The sequence below is a fragment of the Nipponia nippon genome, unplaced genomic scaffold (assembly GCF_047370975.1).
Source record: "Nipponia nippon isolate SJK-2023a ecotype South Korea unplaced genomic scaffold, ASM4737097v1 scaffold_5, whole genome shotgun sequence".
In the NCBI taxonomy this organism is placed as follows: Eukaryota; Metazoa; Chordata; class Aves; order Pelecaniformes; family Threskiornithidae; genus Nipponia; species Nipponia nippon.
The window spans coordinates 4875286-4895763 of NW_028262369.1; the positions used below are offsets into that span (position 1 = coordinate 4875286).

Below are 20478 nucleotides of genomic sequence, written 5' to 3' on the forward strand. Positions count from 1 at the left end.
ACAGAGCAGAAGAGAAAAGATTTCCAGGAATAAAATGAATGCTTTAAGCAAGAGAAGTCATCAGTCCCATTACTATGCATCTTACAGAGGGGTAAGATCTTGTGCGGAACAGAAGTGGACAGAGAAGTAAGACACTTTGGAAGACGACCGTGTGGTTGACACGTGAAGCTGGTTACTTCATATTGTGCGACCTCTTCTAGATCCCCTGTCTTAGATCAAACGCTGTATGTTATAGGACTTCTGTTTATTTTTCCTCGTGAAAAAAAGCCCTGCTCAAATCTGTTTGTGGCAGTTTTATTTCTGTTTCTTATGTGATTCTGCTTGGCTAAAGGAGCATATACTTCTATCTCCTATAAATCTTACCTGTGTAATGATATGAGGACATGCTGGGTCTGGTGCCTGTAAGTGGAAAAGAGCCAGAAAGAATTCAGTGCCTAAGCTATCTTTTTAAAACCATGTTCTAAAATACTGTGGTTTATTATCAGCTAGGAAAATTGTGCACGAATGAAAGCATTGCTAAAATTCTGGTGACTGAACACTGGGTGAAGACAGCTCTCTCTGCCCTAACATCTTCCCGTGACCCTTGTGTTCCTAGTAAAGTCCGCAGCAATTAACTGCGAGTTTCTCCTCGTCGCTCTCCTGCGCTGCCTCATCACTTGTCCTGCTGCAGCTTCCACTTCGGGCCCTGTTGTGGCAGCTCTGGTTCACGCAGGAGACGCCAAACACATGCAAACCATGCTACTACGGAGCACACGCGTGGCCTTTCTCATCAGCTTGCACCGCAGCTCGGTTCCTCGTCCTTCGTCATTGCAAAATTCGGGAAAACGTACCAGGATTATTCTTCTGCAACTTCAGCTGGTTTTACTGAGCTCTCCGGCCCTGTCATCCCTTCTTTCACAGCGTTTTCACTTCACTGGTGTACTTCTGCTTTTTGACAAACAGGCTGGGGGCCGAGCGTGGGGGTCCCCGTGGCGGCCACCCGGGGACAAGCCCGCCGGCGTGGCGAGGCGCCCCGGCTGCGTGCCCCCCGCCGGCGGAATGGCGCGGCCCGCGGCAATAAAAGGTAAAACCCCAAAGCTCTCAGGCTGGCAACGCGCACCTGAGGACGCCGACTTGCGGCTGTGCTTCCCGAGCCGCCCGGGCCGGGGGCAGGCCGGCGGGGCGGCCCGGGGAGGCGGCGGCCGGGGCGGAGCGGGGCGGCCCGGCCCTCCCGCCTCACCCGCCTCACCGCCTCATAGCGCGGCCCGCGCCGCGCCAGCGCCAGCGCCGCCCGCCAGCCCGGCCCGCCGCGGCCGCCGCGCCTTCTCCCCGAGGTGAGGGGGGCTTGGGGGGTTTCTTCGGTTTTTTTGTTGCTGTTTGTGGTGTTTCCCGAGCGAGGGGCGAACCGGGGGGCGAGGGGGGAAGGTGCTGTCCGGACCTGCCGGCTCGGGCAGCCCGTCTCGGGGCTGAAGCACCTGGCGGGGGAGCGGGGCCGGGCCGGCTCTGCCTGCGGGCGGTGCGCCGCGCTCGCCTCGTCGCTGGATTTATTTCGCTTAAGATACTACGGCTAGTTTGCTTTCTTTCCCCTTTTTTCTTTTTCTTTGTCACTTATTTGTGCTTTTTTTGCACGTAGGAACTGGGGGTGTGTCATTGTTACGCTCAGAATTGCCTTTTTTATAAATGACGGGAAAGACAAAGCATGCGAAATCAGAGATTTCTCCCCCTGGGAAGAACAAGGTCTAACAGCACTGCTTGCTTAGGGGGATACTTCAAAACTTCTTAGAGAGTCTTGCTAGAGAGTGTGTTGCTGTGGCATGAACGGTTCGCTCTTACGGTCAGCACCTCTATTCGTTAAAACTGGGGAAAACAACCCTTATTTCGTGTTCCCCTTGCATGTCGGATGTGTACGCGTGTCACTTGCCCTTGTAGAGAAGCCTCGGAGCTTAATTTTGGATCTGTGCCTCTGAATTTGGCTTTCAGGGAGGGGATTTCAAGTTCTTTTCTGACACTGTTTTTGCTGGAACTGCAGAGCTGCTTCTGAGAAATGTTTGCAAAACCTTCTGTGGTGACACATTTGATTTCTTGGAGAGTCTGGAGAAAATTTTAAGGCTGGTTTGACGTGACCTTCCTGACATTATTTTTTGTGAGGTTGAGAGGGTTTTTTTGGACTGCTGTTCTTAACCTTCGCCTTCTGATTATGATGTTACTTTGTAATTATATTACAAATATAATTATTATTATATTTGGCAAATATGTTTTGTTTCCTTCTGTTGATTACTAATAATGAAAGACAGCAAGTCCTGTGAACGTAGCTGCAGAGGGCTTGCACTTTCATAAATGCAGCTTAGTATCTTCTTAAATCTAAAGAGGCTTAACTAACACATAGTAAGGATTTTTTTTCATATATGCAAGTATGCATATATGATGACTTTGTGTGTTTACAGAAGAAAATTGTGTGCGCCAAAGAAAATGTAGGAAAGATGTGACTGTTCCCTGGCACCGGGTATATTTTCACATGCTACGTTGGGGTGTAAAAGGAGGGAGGACATGGTTCTTGTGAGTGGCCCTTTGCAGGGGCAAAGCTGAGGCTGGAGCTCATCCCACAGCCCTGTGTGCATCGTGACACCCACGTGTGACAAGACCAACCGTGTGGCTGTGCTGCCTCTCTGTCCCCCCATGTCCTGGGCACTTGCTTCTGGCTACAGCTACCCTCTCCGCTGCCCTGAGCTTCTGTCACTGTGGTTTGCCCATGGTTGTAAATATTTTGACCGGCATCATCCCCACCTTTACTTGCATGCACGTAAGCACAGAAATATTTGCATACAAGTAATTTGAAAGTAGCCCGATAAGGCCAGGTAATGCTCACTTCTGCCTTCTCTTATGACTGTTGCTTTTTGGGTAGTAGTGTACTTTTGGTGAATCCAGTCTTTATATACACTTGCAGAATTAAATGCACCATGAATATGAATGTATCTACTGCTAGTGAAGCTCCCTGATGGCAAACTGCCAGACCATGTTGGTATTACACTACACGCAATGTAGTTCTTCGGATGAAGTGGGGTTTGGGGGGTTATTTCTAGGTGATAGGACCAGCAGGCAATGGGCCAGGTTGTTCTTGGTGCTAAGCCTGGCGGTGGCAGAAGAAATCCTGCTTCCATTTCACCGTGAGTGGGCTGTGGGGTGCAGAAGCAGCTGGGGCCTGCTGGTTGTGGCTAGGGTGGCTTCAGGGTGAAAGCTGTTGCTGATTTCACCTTTTTGTCTGGTTTTGTCTCAAGTTTCTATCAGGAACCGCTTTTGGATCACTTCCCATTGGGTAGACTCAGCAGGGATTGATAGCAACTGCTTGAAACTTGGAAGAAGCCTGTTGAGGATCATCGTTAGCAAAATTTAATGAGATTGTAACTGTTCAAGTATATGTTGATAAATATTCTGGATGTTGGTGGTGAGAGCTGATGGTTAATGTGCGCCTCATCTGGAAGGTTTTTGACAGAGACTAAGGAGAGGAATTGAGTTTGAAAAGTGCCAAACCCATCAACTTCCACCTTGGAGCAGGGGAGGGGAGCGAGTTGGTGCCAGTGGGGATCACATCCCTCCCCTGGGGCTGGGAGCTGCCTTCTCCCGGGGCCGGCAGGCAGCGGGGCTGGGAGCAGCGCTCTGCACAGCAGAGGGGTGGCAATCTTTGAGGAGGAAAAAAGGAATGAAATGGCATGTTTGGGTTTTTTTTCTCCACAACAGTTTTAAAAAAAAACAAAACTCAAATCATGCTTTTTGCAACAGGTTGATGTGGAGAACTAAACAAAAAGAAACAACTGAAACACTGTAGAGAAACGAGCGATGCAGAGTGGTGATTTGGGTTTGCATGATGTGTCACTCCCCGGCGTAGCACAGATAAAATGAAAAATAGAAAGCATTCATCTGACTAACCGCTCTCCCTTTTCTCTCAGGGCAGGGTAGAGACGGTTGTTTTGCTTCCTTCTGTCTCAGTCTCATATCGCCTTTTCCTCGTGTCCAAGGCAGCCCCCTGGACAGACGGTAATCTTCATTTCCTCTGCCTCCCGCGCTGATCTCGGCTCATTTCCGCTCATCGCTGCCTGCCCGGATGGTCCCTGGGGGCTGCAGGGGGTAACTCAGAGCCCGGGGGAAGCAGCCGTAGCCTTGCGCTGCTCTCTGCTCTTTCGGTTCTGTAATTTTGTTCCTCTGAGCCGACCTCTGCTAGCTAGGTAGCAGTTTCAGGATTTTTCTTTGTGCCTGTTCTCCTTTTTCATGATGTGTGTGGATATAGCTTGTGTGATACAACCCATGTTATCAGGAAGAGCGCTGAACGATGCAATGAATGGTGTCTGTGCAGCTAACAAAGACCGCCGCACACGCGGCGTTGAACTCTCCCTGTTGCAGCACTGCCTCTTGCACAGTCTTCCCTTTCTGAGAATAAACAGCTGCCTCTTGGTTTTTGTAAACAGGCGCAAGCAAGATTGCTGTGGAGGAAGACTTCGCTTTTTTGCCCTCAGCCAGTTACTAAGAAAAAAAAGACATTAAGAAACAGAAGATGCAGGGATGGGAACCGCTCTGTCATGAGGTGGCACCTCAGAGCACCATCCCCACCTCGGTGGCAGCTGTGAGGTGCGTCTTGGAGGCGAACCGAATCGACGCTTTCTTTGTCACTGCCTGGTGCAGAAAGACACTTAGCTTCCGTTTCTGTCATTTTTGGGGCATGTGGAGCACATTAAAGTGGTGCTTCTATTGTTCATTCTCCCCCAGGGAAGCTGTAAAATACCATGCAAGTCAAGTCCTATCTTCTCAGGCTTGGCCGTAGGGCTTATGGCTAAATGGGGCGAGGGCTCTGCCCTGCGAGCCTGACCTCGCGCTAATGGACAGGGAGGGCTTCAAAAGCCTGGAGAACCCCCTCCTGCTTCAGTGAAATCAGGTTTCCTTTGAGTGCTTCCTCCAATGCTACAATATTACTGACTGTTTTCAGAGGTTTCCTGGTTACTTGCTGTTGCACACCTGCTTTTTTCATTGGGTCAATTTAAAATATGGATAAATAATGAAGTAACCTAAGAAATCCTTTTTAAATAACGATTGAGTGTCTTTGGGGTAGTGACACTTGCATTAAGAGGTTGCTGCATTATTAATGCAATTTGGAAACTGAATAGTAGTCTAAAGGAAGTTAACATTAAATTTTTGACCCATTATCCACGGTGTGAGTGTTAGGCTCTGCAGGCTAATCTAACACTTGCCACGAATTCTGCATTTCTTCAGGGAGGAGCTGGAGATAGGGTGAAGGTCTCGACAGATGTTTAAATACTAGGGTGTTTCAAGGACAGCAAATGTGAATTTGGCCTTTGGGTTCTTGCTGGGCTGTTGGCGTCATAATTCTGTTTGGTGCCCTGTGACCACGTTTCGCCTAGCAGCAGGGTCTGGGAAGGTAAACTTGGGGTTGAGCTGCCGCCGCCCTTTGAAAGGTGATCAGATAGTGGAGGGATAAAGGCACAGAGAAAACAAAATAACCTGCAGTTAAATCCCTGGGTGGTTTTCCACTGAGGGCAGCGCTGCAGGGAAGGGCTCTATTACAGTTTTCTGGAAAAAGCAAGTAAGCCTGTGGGCGCCACGTCGCACAGCCGTGTTCTTTACCCCGATGGCTCTGTGCCTGATCTGATCACAGACCGCTTTGTGAGGGACGAAGGAAAACAGAGAACCTTGACCTGATAGTTTCTCTTGAATATTAAACCACGCTGGTCCTTTGCCATGCCTCATGAGCAGCATATGACTTCGAAGTGGCAGAGCATTAAGAGCTAAGGCTGATCCCAAGAAGGAAAGCAAGGTACGCGTTGGTGCTACTTTGAGTGGGAGCTTGTGAGCTAACGCACTGGGGACTGCTGCAAAACTGGGGTGGGAAGCCAAGGTGGGTTGAGCGTTGATGATGCTGCAGCCGTGAGACACCAGCGGAGCGTGGCCAGTGTGAGGAGCGCTCCCACGCTGCGCTGCTGGAGCCTGTAGCAGTGGGTCTCTGTCTTGCTCAGCCATGTGTAGTGTGCTGCATGTCACATCAGCAGTGGTGTGCGTGTCCCGTGATGGAGGACAGACTGCCAGTTGGTGTGGAGGCACAGCTGCCTGCTGCAATTGCAGCTTTTTGGTGACTAACAGTTAAAAAAAAAAAAAGTATTTCTGAGAATCGGAGTGTGAACCTCTGCTTCCAAAAGGCTGTTGGCGCAGTTGACTGTTGGGATAAGGAGTAGGGAGGTTTGTAGCCAACCCAGCATCTGAGGTTCACCTTGCCTTCCCAGCGCTGGTTTTGGGCAGGCTGGGAGGGATGGTGTATTCTGTCGTGGCAGCTCTGCCATGGGGAGTCACGCTGCTTTCCTTCAGGCACAACTCTGCATCTTAAGGCTTTTCCAGGAGCGGTGCTTTTCCGAAGCTTTCAAATTCTTTGCCACTTGCTGTTCAAGAGACTGCCCAGACAAAGAGCAGCCTGTGTCCAGGAAATAAACATTTAATCTTGCCTGTCTCATTGGGGAGGAATTTTTTTTTCACGTTAGTACTTGTTTAATGTTTGGTTTGTTTACATTGTGCAGCCAGTCGGGTTGACCAAGGCACTGTAGCGTTATGGACTATATTGTTTTATGAGCTCCTGCCTTCTCAGTGATTATTGTTTTGTGGCTTTCTCTTCGTGGTATCATTTCAGAAGGCTGGTCGAAGGCATTTGCCTGTTCTCAGTTACGTCAGTTACTTGATTAAAGTAAACCAGGGTCATGATTGCAACTTCTTGACAATTACTTAAAAGGGTAAATGAAACTGCCAAAGGTAAAAAAAAAATCCTGTTTACAAAATTTGCACCTGTTACTGAGGTGTAAATAAATGATTTGGATTTTTCCATGCAGCTCAGCAAGGCAGTGCCTGTTGTGCAGTGACATGTCCAGGCCAGGAGCTCTGCTGACAGCAGCCAGGAAAGGCAGAATTTACTCGGCTGTGTAGATTGTGACTCTGTTTCCTCCAATATTTGGAGAAAATCTAGCAATGGGGATTATGAAATGTGGTGATAGCCTTTTCATAGAGCCTTTTTGTGATGGAGACTGGTAGAAGGAGTTCTTAAAGTATTTAAAGGTATTTCATGTGGTGGGTTTTTCATTTTACTGGTAGGGGAGAGAGTAAATAGAGTGAATATTTGTATTCACTTTCTGCTTTATGGTGTTACGGAAAGTGTGTCTGAAAAGTGATCTTACACAAGTCTCAGTTTCTAAATAAACACGCACTTTGTTTCCATGCAGAAAGACTGCTTTTCCCTATCCCAGGAACTCTGGCAGAGTCCTAAAAATTACTGTCACTGATGTTTAGAACACAGGTTCTAGAGGAGAAAATGTATCTTCATATATATATATGTGCAGCTCTACCGTCTTCTGATATATTATTTTTTAAAATTTTATTTTTACTTTTCTCTGGCGCCAGGTTCAGGCAAGGAAGGCCTCTCTCCCTGGGGACAAGATGCACTGCAGTGTTTTTTACCCACAGTAGCAGGGACTTCAGAAAGAAACTCACTGCTGGAGCCAGGCCAGGCTGAATCTGGCAGAGCTGCTGCACAGGCGCTGCCGGCAGCATCCCAGGGTCACGGTGTCATCATACTGATGCCTGCACTGTCAGTTTTTCACAGGCTGACCTTTCCCACCCTTCCATCCCTCAGGCTTTTTATGGAGACAAACCTCTCCTGAAAATCTTCCTAGAGGAATAAAATAAGAAACAAAGGTAGTGCAGAGCTGTCTTGGTATATATCACAGCCCTGTGGGGAGAAAAGTGTTTTTGCTGGACACTCAGTAGGCTGCTGGCACTGAGGTCTGGGATCCTAATCGAATTTGTTCTTAAACGTTTTAGTGTGTCTGGGCTGCAGTGCTGCCCCTTCCCTGGCACAGATCCTGAGGATGAACTCTCTCTCTGGTACCCCACCGATGTGGAGCCATGCAGCCTTGCATCTCCTGGCCACCAAGACCAGGGTGAACCCACCAGAGGTGCATGCACCTGGTTTCCCAGTGCCATGACATGACTCGTTCTGGACTTACGGCTTGCTTCTGAGGCAGGTGGACGTGCAAGCTTGCCTGAGGTTTCTTACGTGTGTAACACCATGTTCCATGCAAAACATTGGTCTAGATAAAAATAACAAAGGCACTGTTACACGTTTCCCTGCCTCCGTTTTCTCGCTGATCTTGAATCTCTCTTGGTTGTGAGCCTGTTTCAGCTTTATGTTACTCCTGTGCAGACCCTTTGTGCACTGTGTTAAACCCTCGCGGGAAGGACCGCACCCCAGTGCTGTGTGCATGGGGCTGCTGTCGGAAAGAGCACGCCAGCAGCCCGTTCCTCTCGGCTGCAGGCGTGACTCCTGCCTGCTTTTGGCAGGAGAGGCGGTGCGTCCCAGCTCGCAGGGTAGGGTGTTGGGCTGCAAATCTTGGATATACGAAAATGCTTCCCAGAGAGCCCTGTGTGAGGGGGTGCCTTGAAGATGCATCTCCATCCTTGGCGCGTCCCGTGGTGTGTGTGCGGGGCTTGTTCCCAGCTGGGCTGCTTGACCTGCGCTCTGGGTGTGCGTGGCAGGCAGAAGCCCAGCTTGCTTTTGGGTTTCATCTGTCCCTGTCAAGACTGCCAGCTGGCTGTCAGAGCCCCCCCTGCTTGCCTGCACCCTGCCCTCACATATGGTTTTCTAGGTTTGGCCGTTTTCTTGGCTCCTTCCACCAGGCTTGGTGCAGGAGCCCTGGCACTGGATAGTAGGTCTGGTTACCCTGTTGTGCTGCTGGTGTGTGGCTACGTGCACGTGGGAGGCTGCTATCAGCTCCCAGTGAGCAAATCTGGAAGATGTTAACTTCTTAAGGTCATGTAACTGTTAGCACATGGCCAAACAGGTAAATCGAATCAAAATTATCTTTCATAAAGGCACTCACTGCCGTTGCTGTGTGCAGTGTTTGCTCTGCTTGTGTCCCCCATTCCCTCTGCGCTTGCAGTTGAAGTAGATACAGCTCTTCGGGGTAGTGACTGCTGTAATACAATGCTTAGTACGATTTTCTATTAAACATGTGCTTCTATATTGATTTTTAGTTTTATACCTGAGGAACATACATGCCTTAAAATTCATCTGCTTTTTTTCAGCTATAACAGTTGATTTTTACCTTCCCTGAAAAGTATATGTCGCCTGTTCCCTTGCTTTGGTCTGTGTTGGCTTTTGAGCATTAACACAGTAGACATAAATAATAGCGACAGCATCTGTGATTCTGGACAGCTCTGTCCTGTTCCATACACTTCCAGCACATTGCTGGAGCCACGGCGCTCAAAATCACAGCGTGGTAAATAGTTTTGTTGATGTGTAAGTAGGCACAAAATCCAGCCTCGCACACGTGCCTGTGCTGGCGCTGCGGTTTTGCAAGCGGTAAAACACAATACGACTCCTTTTGCTGTTTAACTGGCTCTGAACGCAGAGAGTGGATGTGCTGAGCAAGAAAGACAAGTTTGTGCACACGTGGTAACTGGGGAAAGCAATCAAACTCTCTGTAAGTCCCATTTTCTCATTAGTTGGCTAAGAGCGATGCATTGCCTACAGTCGACTTGCTGGACTATTGGTATTGTAAGCCATTTTTGAGACTTAAAAGAATTTTTTCCTGGAAGTCTAAAGGGTATTATCAGTGATGTTTTCCAAGCTGGAAAACAGGCCAAGGGGATGCGATGGAGGTTTTGTATAACGTGTAGTTTCCAGAGGGCTCAGGGTGTTTATTGAAGTGGCTGCTGTCCCTGAAGCGGTTCCGGAGGCTGCGAGCCGTGGGTGTGTGCTTTGGCTCTATTGCTGTTCACGCAATCACGGATTTGATTACACTGTATAGGGACTACCTGTTTCTCGGTGCAGTAGACCACACAGAGCTACCTAAAGCAGCAGCTCGCAGTGGGGATAGTTGTGCTGCCAAGGCTGAGCTGAGGAGAGGTCTAACGAGACGTAAGGTAAAATGGCAACATTTTCTGTTTTGCGAGTGGTTTGGTTGTGTGTTTGGTTATGCAGTCTCTGTTTTGCAAGTAGTTTGGTTACATAAGAAAAAACAGATTTGTGCAATATGTATATTTATGTAGTGCTTGTCCTATACACTTTAGTTAAACAAATTAAGACAATTTCAGCTTGAGAGTCAAGAACTAAGCATTACTTTTATAGTGTTGATGAAGCACTTGCCTCCCGGTGGAGCGTGAGTATGACTTTTGCTTGCGAACGGCGCTCGTGAATGCAGAGCGTGAAGATAAACTGCCTCAGTCTCCTTCTCACCAAAAGCAGAATGGAATTTCTCGTAGGGAGGTTTTTTGGTCTTGGGACAGGCACCTTGGCAGTGGGCGTGCTGCATTCCGCTTGCTGCTGCGGGGCAGAGACGTGGGCCGCAGGAGGGGCGGGTGCTGGGGAGGGCTCAGCAGTAGCGAAGCCTTGCCACGGTGGAGACGCCCGCTGAGGAGGCACGGCACAGTTGCCCACTGGCAGAGGCAAGCGATGGAGTGTTATGTCCCTCTATTAACCTGGTTTGCAAGAAGTCTGTTTTCAGGTCTCGTTCCTCTGCAGCGGTATGATCCAGACTGGAGTGAGACCGACTCTGGATTTGAGCAGGGAACCAAGGCTTGCTATCGTCCGCCTGATGAACCTCTGCAGCTCAGTCAGGGTTTTGTATCCAAAGGTACGGACACAGCTGGTCCTCACCATGCTGTTGCCAAGGAGGTTGTTATCTCCACTTTAGACCTGAGGAAATGAGGACACTCAGGGTCACAAGCACAAGCTTGAGTACAGCATGGTGAGATATACTGTAAATTGGCTTGAGAAATATGGTGGAGCGAAAAACAGAATTGCAATTGTTAAATGGGCCAGTGATCTGTAAGCATATATATATGAACTTTCTCCATTAAAATTAGGTCTGTCATCCCATCTCCTATCTTAAGTGTGCATGTGTGAAAATGTTCCCTTTTGTTTGATTTTAATGGAATGTGCCTTTCTACACCTCTGAGTGCTCTGTCAATTAGCATAGGCTGAATATGCGTTTCATCAAGCTGTCTTTGCTGGAGTGATGAGGCCAGTCGCTAACCTTTTGAGCAGGTGAAATGTCGTTTCAAGACTTCTGCTGTGGTAGAAAAACCTATTGTGGGTGCAGCCACTTGTGTAGGGAGCCGTTGTGCCACTGGAGCCTGGGAAGTAGGATGCAGGTAGGAAACTGTGGGACGTGATAGGACAGGAGGAGGCTTTAATGGAAATCAAGAGCATTTCTTTGTTGCTCAACAAAAATCACTCTTGTGTCAGATGCAGAGGATTTTCTGTTTCCTAAAGTATTTCAGTAAACTGTATATCTGTTGGTCATTAATTGATATTGATGCAGGTTCCTAATGACATCTCAATCACAAACCTTTTGTTTAGTTGATTTCTGAGAGATCTAATTGAAATATACTCAGGTTATTAGACTAAGATGCTTTAAAGTACATATAGGAGGTGTCAGGCAGTGAGACTGGGAGATGGCCTGTGCATTGGGACAGCCAGAAAATAGAGCCAGGCCTGGCAAAACGGAGTCTGGGGTCTGCGGGTGCCTCACGGTACCAGCGTGAGGATCAAGTTATTTGTGAGTGGTTTCTGACTCTGCACCCTGCCATCTGCCTCTTGCTGTAATGCTGGCAGATGAAATATCCTCAGAGGATTATTTTTTCCTTTGCCAATACTTGTATGCCTCATAAATTTCCATGGTTATAGATCTTTATAATGTGAACTGTTTTCCCCTATTGAAAATGTTGATTAGGGAGGAAACACAGTGAACTAATTGTTCTGAGTAACACTTCAGCCACATAAATATTTCAGGGGATTTCAGTAGCCTTAAAAGGCTCAAAGTTGTGCATGAACAAATTTACCCGTAATAGTGGCTGAAGTGTTGTGATGTGAGAGGAGGCTGAAAAAGGGAGAACTTTTCAAAAGTGCCTTGGGATTTACATACGTATAACTACTCTTTATAATAGTATGACACTGTATAAGCCCATTTGCCTTGTAGATTAGCCCTGAGACGCTTAGACACAAGATACATGAGAGATTTCTCATGTTTTGGTATAAATATTTTCTGCGAAAATGAAATAAATCCTGGAATAAATTCACTTGGGATGTGCCAGCATGGAAGTAATGGAAGAGGGAGAGCTTCAGACTTGCAAAAGCACTGAAGGAGGAGCTGAGTTGCGGAGCTTGAGAGCAAGCGCTGGAAGGGACAGCTTGTTCCCTGTTCAGCCGTATATTATATTTCATCTGGGAAATAGGGAAGTTTACTGTGATTGAGTCGGTTTAACAAGAATAGGATGAGATGTATTAAATGTTGCCTTTGCTATCCAAGAACAGAGTTCTCAGGCTTGACTAATGGAGGCGTGATGAAGGGAGCAGGAATCTGGAGTGATCAGTACAATGGTTCTGTGCTGGAGACCATAAAACATTGAATAGATAATATCTGGTTTCTGGCCAAAACCAGCTAACTTGTTGACAAGCTAAATATTTAGAAATATTTGATACTAGTAGGGTTTATTGTCTAAGAAAGAGTAATGGCAGCCATTCAAGTGACAAATCAGCGGAGTGATTTAGAAGTACTAAGATGTGTTTTAAAAAGGCATAAGGTTTTTCTTTGGTACTTAGAAATTTAAAAGGGGGAGGGATGTGTAAACACCAGAAAGAAGCTTCTAGCTCCTTGTGCTCTCTATCCCATTTATGTCACTTCTGGTGGAAAATTTGAGGTTTGGTTTACGAATAAGCCTGCACCCTTCCCGGTGTGCTCCTCTGAGCTAATGCTTCTTTCCCATTCGGTCGCTTGCATATTATGCCCTTCCCTTTCCTTTTCTTACCTTATTTGCTATGCTCTGTCTTTTGATCTCGCTGCTCTTTCTTAATTTCTCTGTAAAAAGGGCTACTCCTCACTGCCCACTAGAAGGAGATGCTTTTTTTCACATGGCAGTTAAGCTGTGGGACTCCTTGCCACAGGATATTGCGGGTGCTAAAAGATGATATGAGCTCAGGAAGGGCCTGGAAAAAACTCATAGGAGGTTATTAAATACCACTATGCAACCTTTACTTTGGCATTTATTTTAACTGTACATCCAGGATGCTGGAAAGACATTGAGGGTAAGCACTACTGTGTACTCACCTTATACTTAACTCTGACCTAGGCAGCCACACCTGGCTACCAGCGTCAGACTGAGTAAAGTCATCCTCACTGAAAAATTCCTTTTGTGGTCTCCCTTCACACTTCCCTGTCCCTTTATTACAGCCTGTATGGGACATGTGAAGACTGACATATCTGGGGAAACCAACACTTGCTACTGGAGGTGATGTGTTGTGTACTTGGCTCCAGGGAAAGCTCCTCCTTGGAGCAGGGCTTTGGGAGTTGGCGTATGTGCTTCTGCTCCTGGTGGTTCTGGCAGCGTGGGTGTTGCTGGCAGTGGTTTTGCAGCAGCTGGGCAGTGCTGCGACACAGTGTCACTGTGCTGCTACAGAAACAGCCACGTTTGTAGACTGGCAGTTCGTGCAGAAAGCAGTTGGCAGCCTGAAAGCAAGGCAAGACGCCGGGTGTTACACCCCAGGCTTGTGCTGGCTCAGCATCGTGATCTTCCTAGTCCAGGAGTGATGATTCACGATCTCTCTGCAGCTGTGCCTTGGACTGGCTCAGGTCTGGGCCGTCAGCTGCCCCAGCAGCACATGGATGGGTGTCACAGCTCGTCCCCACCATGGTGGCTCCCACCTGGGCCCGCCGTATTGGGTTGGTGAGAGGCTGCTGTGTCCTGCTCAGGTGCAGGCAATGCAAGGGCTGATGTGCAGGTCTGTCTCCCGCACTTACTTCATCATGGTGCTCTGTAACCTGCGGATTTGCATGAGCAGGTTACAGATGAAGCTGTATGCATGATCTTTAGACTTATCGTGGGCTTACCTTTCAGGTAATGTTACATCTTCACTGTACGATGCAGCTTGGCGCTGGAGATGCCCACACTCGCCGCACGGGAGTGGGTTTCAGTGCAAAGGACAGGCTGACGCCATACAGACAGCAGCTCCAGTGCAGAGCACGGCTCGGTCTGTTCCAGCCTTGCCTTGGCAATGCCATGGGCCCACTCTTTGCAGCACCGCAGCCTTCTCTCCTGGCTGATAAGGCAGAGTTTCCCAGAGCTGCTGCAACAGCACTTTTCCCTTGCTGTTTCTATGCCCTTCTCATGCTGTTCTCATGGCCTTGTGCCTGCAGTCAGGACAGCGTGGGCATGGCGGGTGCTCATGAGAATTCCCCTTCTTCCTGCCAGCCCTGCCTTGTTGTGGACTTTTTGGTTTGTACTAGAGATAACCAGAGCAAAGTGAACAGCATTGCAGGTGACTGTCATTTAAATACTTGATGATGCTAGCCAATAATATATGTGCACAGGAACTTAAGTCACTGGGCGACACTTGCACTTGGTTAGCATGCACTAATTATCACCATCATCTTCACCCATCATCTTCACCCTTGCTTGGGAAGAGGAGGAGGATGCGTGCCTGTCATTGCTCGTCCAGGCTCGCCATGAGCTGGGGAGAGTTTTCCATCTCTTTTAATCTGTTCTTTAAACCAAAAGAGTTAGATAAGTGAGATTTTGTAAGCAGGCTGAAGTCTTGGACTTGTGCTGTAAGAGTGAGGGGAGGTGTGCTGATCTCGGGAGAGCTCTGTGCCGTTCCCAGCTCGGTGACTGCTGCCTGGCATCGTCCCGAGGAAGTTACCTTACTGCTGGGCGCTGTTGTGTTCTGTTCCCACTGAAATACTTCTTGACAAGATGTGGGATGAAATCTGGTTCTCCTCATATTACTGTGGACGCTCTCCCTTTAGGCAAATCCTAGCGAGCCCTGTCACCTTTGGCAGCCGACACGCTGCAGCTGGTTACGTCCTCCTGTGTTTGCTTACAAGCAAAGGACGCTGGCTAACTCTGTTCTGGGCAATTGGGAGCAAGAAGTTTATGCACCATCAATCATGGCAAATGCTGGATTTCCAGCGAGAGGGGATCTTGATTCCTCTGTATTTTTGATAGAATGAGCCACAGGGTATCACCATATAGCCTTCGGTGTAACCATAAACCAGTTGAAACATGTACCTAACGTAACTATCCACTCCATTCCCTAACCTAAATGCATTTTTTAAGTGCATCTGTCAGCTTACATGAACAGTGGAAAATACTGGACTGTAAGAAGTCCTCATCTTTATCAATATACTTTACAGGCTGCTGATGACTTGGCTCCTCTCCCACCCTGTTCTGTGGTCTCTGCTGTGCGGGGCTGGTTTGTGCTGCTCGGGCAGCGTTGCTTTCAGACGCAGCAAGCTGCTCGCTAGAGGAGCGGAAGGGCAGCCACAGTGTTTGGGGAAAAGGTGCTTGCCGCTGAGACTGCTTGGAAACAGCTGTTGCTGCTTAAACTCAACCTTGTTTTAATCCAAATAAATTGTATGCACAGACCAGCAATAGGAATTTTCCTTGTTGTATTTTGCCTACCTTATAATTAGGCTTTTACTGGACATGGGGATGGTTGGGCAACGTCCTGGTCCCCATTAACTGCCAAATCACTGCAGTATGTGGCCACTCCTCTGCGGCCTCTAAGAGCGTAATGTTTATACCATAATCCTTTGTGTTGACAGGTCACATGCGTGTTGCAACTCCTCTGAATTTCAGTGTTAATTGAAATACCAGCATTAATTGTGGAAGGTTAGTCATGCAAACTAAGCTGGAAGGGGAAGCTTTTTGAACCAGCTGTTTTGTAATTGTGTGTGTTTTGTAAGCGCTTAACTCTGTGACGCAGGAGGAGTGCTGTGACGCTCTGTGGCGCTGCGATCCTTGCGTGCACTGGGGTCCGAGTGCCTTAAAGTGCTTTGGAAAGAATCTGCAGGTGGGAGCCGTGCTGTGGCCTGGTGCTCAGGGTGAGTGGGTGCTCAGGCGCCTCGGAGAGGTGCCAGGGAGCTGCTTTAGCTGGGGGCACACTTGGGAGCCAAGCACCCCCGGTTCCTCTCCTTCATCAGTGCAAGGTAGTGCGGGGAGCAGAGGGTCCCGGTGCCTTCACTCTTTGAGAGCAAGGGACATACTGTTGGGAAAGGGCACTTTGGAGCAGAATCAGTTTCTGTGTGGCTCACCGTGTGCCATTGAGCTGTGTTTTTTCTCTTGCTGAGAAGAGCTTGTAGCTGTCAGCAGAAAAGCAGGCAAAGCTCAGGGCTTTATCCACACGGCTTCCTTACAGAAGGAAAGAAATGCAGATGTGTAGAATAAATTTGGAAACCAGGACGTTTAAAAGGAAGTCACTTAAAAAGAGTTCTTGGCGTTTCTAAATCCAAGGAAAGCCCAGAAAACAAACAAATTTTCAGATGTCCACATTCCTCTTAGAGGTTGAAATGAAAGAGCTAACTTCCAGCAAAAGCCAGCTGAAAGCAGCTGCTCTTGGGGTACAGAAACCTTGCTCCCTCTTTGAGGAAAGGCCTGGTTTTCCAGGCGTGTGTGGCCAGTGCTGTGCTGTTCATAGGCCATCGTGGTACCTTCTGAAAGCAGCTCCTCCAGACAGTGTCGTTTCCAGGGCTAAGGAGGCTAGAAAGAGCTTTTTCTCTGTGCTGGGGCACTGAAGCATGCAGAGCAATGCTTCCTGGGGATGAGCTCTGTGCCCACCGGAGGTTCTGCAGTATCTGTTGTGTGAAAAAGAAACCATTCATAGATGGAGAGATTTCCTCGAGTCTGTCACCCTGCCCTATCTGTTTTGACTTTTTTCCAGGCATTGCCTTTAATTAAAAGTGAGACTAGATTTCCACGATAGTGTTGTGCTGGTCAGAATGGGTAACTTCCCCAAAACTGCTATTTTTAGGGTATTTTTAGAGGTATGGGGTAGACTTAAAGAAGAATAGAAAAAAGATGTATAGATATATAGAGAAATGATGGTGGCACTTACATACCCCCAAGCTTAATTACTTCAATAGATTCTTTTGGTAGTATTTTATGGAGAATTTCAGAAATTTCTGCAGCATGTATTGCACTCTGTGCTTTGTTAGGTCACCTGTTACAGATGACATTTTGGGTCTCTGTGTACACATTGGCCAATTGTTCTGAAAAAAAGTGTGGTTAAAAAAAATTTGCTTTGAAATGTTAAATTCGTCTATTGTTTCCATGATGCTTCTATGATTTATTTTATTTATATTTTAGTTTGGTGCATACCTAGAGTCTAAAAAAAATTATTTAAAAATCATGTTGGTGAAAGATAAATGGTGCATGTTGAAATATGGGCAGATTTAAGGGTAAGGCGGCACATGGTTGGAGTTTCCTAAAGAGCCTGAAAATGTCACCACCTTGCATCGTGTTACATTTATTCTCTAAATACCCAAAGGCAAATATTTTGCTGGCTCAAGCAGAAGAGAGATAGTGTCTGTATTGTCCCTCATCTCTGTCGTAGCTGGAATCTCACGCTGCTGGGCTTTTTGTAGCTATGATTTGCTGCTGTGAAGTCCTGGCTGCCTTCACAAGGCACAGCAAGCGGGATGCTCGTGGGGAGCTGGGGCAGGGTGCTCCGTTAGTGCTGTCTGGGGTTCGTGCGATGGCCTCCTTGCCATGAGGAGGTGGAGAGTGGTGGCTGACAGAGGAAAACTAATGGAAACAGGGTGGGAGGGGTAAGAAAGTATGTTTGTTCAGCTGGTCACAAAGAGGGGAAGGCATTCGTGGCTGCTGAGGACGGGCTGGTAGGCAGCTGTCTGAGTCCCAAGGGTGATTCTTGATTTGCAGAGGGTCAGTTCAGAACCCAGGGTAACATCTGAAAAGCATCTTTGAAGACTACCAGTAACTGCATTTGGAAGGCCAAACTTGTGCGTAGAGGAGGGCTGGGGGCATGGGGTTTTGGTTTGAGTGTTTGCTGTAGGCTTCCTGCGCAAACACTGCCCAGCCTCGGAGTGCCTCCAGCTGTGCGTGCGAGTGGGGGTAGCGTTTCTGCTCCTTCGAGAATGCTGCCAATGGAAATGAGTTAATCCCAGTACGAACAACGTCAAGACAGTGGCCACACCAGAACAAACGGAAATAGCTAAACTCCACCTTTGTCTTCAAAAAGGTTCAGATGAAGTGATCTTCTTCACCGAGGAAGCCGAGAGGAGGTTTGCAGGAGGCAGGAGCTGCTGTCATCCCACTGTATGCAGGGCACGTGGTAAAACTTGGTAATTTAGCGTCCGATCCTTTTCATCGTGTCCGATTTTTACGATTGCCGGAGAAGCCCAAGGGGCAAACAGATGTGCCGGTGTACTTGCACATGCAGTGATACAACATACATGCCAATACAGAATGTTCCTGAGCTGTAGCGTAGCCACAGGCTTCCTATTGCTGCTCGCTGGCATCCCCTCCTCTTCTGTGCTGTACTTGCTTGCTGCAGCGGGTGTGAAGTCGAGCGTAGCTGCTCCTGGCTGCCTCCAGCTGCGTGCATTTGTGTATCAGCTCTCACCGAGCTCTGATCACAATTTAGGACTTGTGTAATAGAAATTATGAGAGTTGAGGCCATTCATCTACTTTGGCCGTGGGCAAAGAACAAAAAGGGTATTTGTACAGTGGAATGGCACTGAATGTTCTACGTCACTGTTTTATTTTATGTTTACAGAGCAGAGGGCACAAAAATAACATAAACGGGAACAATAACGTACATTAGCACACTTCTAACTCCATTTAGCCTTCTTTGTAAATATTTCTGTGGTTCATCTGTGTTTTAAAGAAAGAAGGGAAAATTCTCCTGCCTCTCTACCCTTGTTTGAGGAAGGGGACGGGCAGTACTTTGTGGTTGGCCCTACTGTATTGCTGTGGATGGATGAATAGCTCTGCATTTTGCCTGTCACCTGACAAGCTGGTTTATATTCAGATTAGGAGAGAAAGTGTGCGATTCTGAAAGCTGCATTTTCACTCGTGCGAAGGCCAGACCATGTGTGCTGAGTTATCAGAATGAGGTTTCAATTGTTTGCTCCTATTTTTCCTGTGACTTATTATAGTCCTGCTATGTCAAACATGAATTCCTTGAAAGCAAGGCACCCAAAGGAGAGGTCTTTCAATCTGAGGAGACTTTCCTCAGTACCCGCCTGCACAGCAGGCCTCTTTGGAGGAAGAGGAACTTTGGAAAATCCTGTCCCTTTGGTGTTACCATCTCGGTCTCAGCTGAACGCTGTGCCATGACGCTGGGCAGGGCATTAGCTCGTGGGTGGCAAACGCCATCCGTAAAGCTGTAGTTTTGTTTTCAGCTGAGTTGTTGCTCTTGAGAACAGCGTGGAAAGCTCAAGCTGGTACACGAGGGAACATGACTATCCACTTCTACCTTCTCAGCACCCTGAGCAATTAAACACAAAAGCCTTTGTTCCCCGGTGACTTCATTCTTAAGAGGCCTTTTTAATTTTAGTCCTTACTTTCGGGAAGAAATAATGGGAATTTGTCATTGACAAGAAGGCTGCATCTCTCAAATGTCATGTGAAGGATCCACTCCATAATTCATGGGCTAGGGAGTGTGGGTGTCGAAAGGAGGGTGCATAATGGATATGAGATTTCAGTTCAATGAAACTATGGGTCTTAAAGTCAGCTTTTCTTGCCTTCATGATATTTTCTTGACCCAAATTGCCACACTTCTTGCTAACTCATCCAGATATCCAGATAATTTTAGATTTTTTTAAGTAAGAGTGTGGTGGGTTATTGGTTATTTTCATACAGCTTATTCCCCTTCCAGTGTGGACGGGGACTTGTACAGTAATACCAGAGTAGTGCTGACTGATTTCTCTTCTTTCTGTCACTGCTGCACCTGTAAGCCATGCATTCGTGTATGTAGAAGTGCTGCTGTTTGTTATCAGTCCTTCTCTTTCCCTGGATTCCGTGAGTTTTGTTTGTTGTGTGACGAGATGTGTATTGCTGGTGGTGTGCTGAGAAAGGGACCTTCTCCTTTCTCTGCTGTCAGATGTGGATAAGAGCAAGTCTGATGTGGGCTGCTGAGGGTCTGAATGCAGATGTGGACTACTGGCTTCCCAGTTGCTGGCAGATTGTGGCAGACTCAGACCTAGCAAAGGGGACTGCTGGCTCTGCCAGATCTCTGCAGCCTGGAGGGGCTACCTCCTCACAGCCAGCCACTGCCTCCTGGCTTTGTCCGTGTTCCTGTCCTTGGCAGAGAAAATTAACTGTCTGACTCTGAATCAAGGAGCATTTGTATGATTTTCTTCTTGCAGTCAAGCCGAAGGTGTCACGGGCTCTGACAGAGCTGTGCTAATAGCTGAAGCAGCAGCAATGAAGTTGGCATCGGTGATTGCACAGCAAAACTAACCTCCAGCAGTGGAGGTGCAGCCTTTATTTCAGCATTTCTTCTTCTAGCGTTTCTTCCTTGTAACTTGTGTTTGTGTGCAGATGCAGGAGGCTCCTCTGTCGTCAAACCCCGTCTGTCTGGGAGCCGCGTGGGGCACCCCAATACCTAGTGCTGGGGCTGAGCTCTGCCTCAGGAGCCATTGCCTGTGAGCGAGGCAG

At 47.8% G+C, this 20478-nt stretch overlaps 1 protein-coding gene across 2 annotated transcripts in view; it reads left to right on the forward strand.

Moving 5' to 3' along the window:
- Nucleotides 1-1225: 1225 nt before the first annotated feature.
- Nucleotides 1226-20478, forward strand: part of CARHSP1 (calcium regulated heat stable protein 1) — a 36341-nt gene continuing 17088 nt past the window's right edge. Inside the window, exon 1 of one of the 2 annotated variants that reach the window (XM_087733334.1) lies at nt 1226-1313. The gene's annotated coding sequence lies outside the window, so the exon portion shown is untranslated. Of the gene's footprint in view, nt 1314-5677; nt 5801-20478 lie in introns of those variants that run through there. The other variant, XM_087733335.1, reaches the window with a different exon arrangement.